This window comes from Pteropus vampyrus, unplaced genomic scaffold (assembly GCF_000151845.1).
Source record: "Pteropus vampyrus isolate Shadow unplaced genomic scaffold, Pvam_2.0 Scaffold64, whole genome shotgun sequence".
Taxonomy (NCBI): domain Eukaryota; kingdom Metazoa; phylum Chordata; class Mammalia; order Chiroptera; family Pteropodidae; genus Pteropus; species Pteropus vampyrus.
In genome coordinates, this window is record NW_011888845.1 from 1,161,159 (window position 1) to 1,163,396 (window position 2,238).

Consider the following 2,238-nt stretch of genomic DNA (forward strand, 5'->3'; position numbering starts at 1 on the left):
TCATTTCTTTCATAGCCAGAAGAAAAATCCTCAGAAAAAATTAACATGTATCACCAGTTCATGTGGAAATGCTTGTTCTATTAGTAGAAGTATACAAACAGTATCCATTAGGAGTTTATAATTTGCAGAAATATGGAAATCTGAATTTCACAATTCACATTATGATACTATGTACAATCTAATTTTAGGATGAGAAATTGGAAAGTAGCCTCTGTGTCCACAAATCCAAAACACAGTTTTCTATACAATGAAATAGATGAACTATATTTTTGAATATACCTTATACTTTGGGGCCCCCAAAGAGCAATTCTGATTTTAATTGAAAATAGACCACAAACATTTAATTTTGCATGGATTGGCTCTTATACAAAAACCTCTGACTCCCTACTGGGTTATATACAAATGAGCAAATGTCCTAGAAGAACCAATTAGACCTCTCAACCATATGTGCCGATTACTTTATACATTCTAAGTCCTTTTACAAAGAAAAAAAGAAGATTCTTAGGCTTGTGCAGAACGATTCAGTTGTATGACAGTGGAAAGATTAGAAGAGGAAAAGGAGATAATGTAGCATTGGGAGGAAAAGGCCTGCTCAGACTTCCTCAGGCCCATACTAGTTTTCACCCCGATCACCGTTAATCCTTTTGACAGAAGATTAAGTGTAGGTAGTACATGGAGCACAACAGAGAGCTAAATTCTAAATCAACACATTATGGATCAGGACAGACATGTGCAAAGTCACTAGGATGTGAGGCCAGCAAGGCTTAACTGTAACTCGAATGAAGGTATTAAAATAGCTAAAGAAAGAATTTGTCAATCAAAAAGAGGATTATAGGTTAGAAGCACAGACAAAATGACAGAAAGAGAAATTTTCAGGCTTTTCAAGTGTCTTATTTTGATGGACAGTCCAATATTTTAAAATTGCAGCAAGGTAAAAAATAAGAAAAAATTATGGATAAAAATCAGCTATATTTTTAAAACTTGTTAACATCCAGTGCTATAATAAACATAGTTAATTTGGATGCGTAAGTATACTTTGCTACGGTCCAAATGTAATTTCAGGGTGTAAGCCATATCAATCAGCTTGATATGTGGTTAGTTTAACTGTTTTCTGAGACTAAGTTCTGAAGTTATTTCTATAGGTCTCTTTTAGACTGCTGACCCTTCCACTATGTCCTGACCCTTATATGTTGCTGACTCATTCACTCTTCTACTCTCCAGTTTTAGGTCTAATTAGGCCGGAAATGAGAAATCGTTCTCATACCTCCCATTTCCCAAACCTGGCCCCAATCTCCGAGTTCATGGAGGGTAACCTCTTGAGTGCCACTGGAGTTAGGGGTGAGAGGAGTGATTGTCCTTGATTCATGAACTCTTTGTTGAGAATTTTGGCATCTATGTTAATTGCAGTTTTGTTTTGTGTCTGGTTCTGTTGTCAAGGTGACTTTTCTGTAAGCCATCACTGCCTGGTCTGTTTACCACTTAGGGCTGCTCCCCCAACTTCCTGCTGTCTAAATGTTCCTGGTCTAGGCCGAGAGAATTCTCAGGAAGGCTTCTTCCAGTAGAGGTTGTTGCATCTCTCCGCAGCCCTCCACAGGAACAAGCACATGGATAGGGTGGTGCTCAGGGGCAGTCCACCAAAGTCTTCCGGATGAGTTTAATGGGCTAGTTTAGGGGAGTGGAAAGAGGATGGGGGAGGAGCTAATCTGTATCCTTTTGCACCAAGATATTCCTCAGCACAGATCTTTATGCCAGCTCAGCACCAGGCACCTCTGTGAGTCAGCTACCTTCAGCACCTAAAACCGGATGCGAAGCCTCTCCCAAAGTTCAGGTCACACCCTACAACTATATGGGTGATTCTCTTGTGTATGCTCCTCCTACTGGCTTTAGGGAAGCCTATTAGGGAGGACAGTTGCTCCCCTACGAACATTACTTTCCTTCAAAGGCTCCTAGCCCTCTTAATATAGTCAAAGGGGTCTATGTTTCGATAGGTTTTCTGCAATGCCTCTTCTTATTAAACTCCTTGGGAATGATGGTCTACACGCGACCATTTCTTTGAACTTAAAATGGAACAGAGTCCACAGAAATCCTGGTACTTCTCCATGAACTGTTGGGTGGCGGGTAGGGCAAGAGCATTCTACAGTAGCTCCAGGTGTCTTAATCTGTTTGAGCCACTATAACAAAAATAACATAAACTGGTGGCTTATAATCAACAAAAGTTTATTTCTAAAAGTTCTGGAG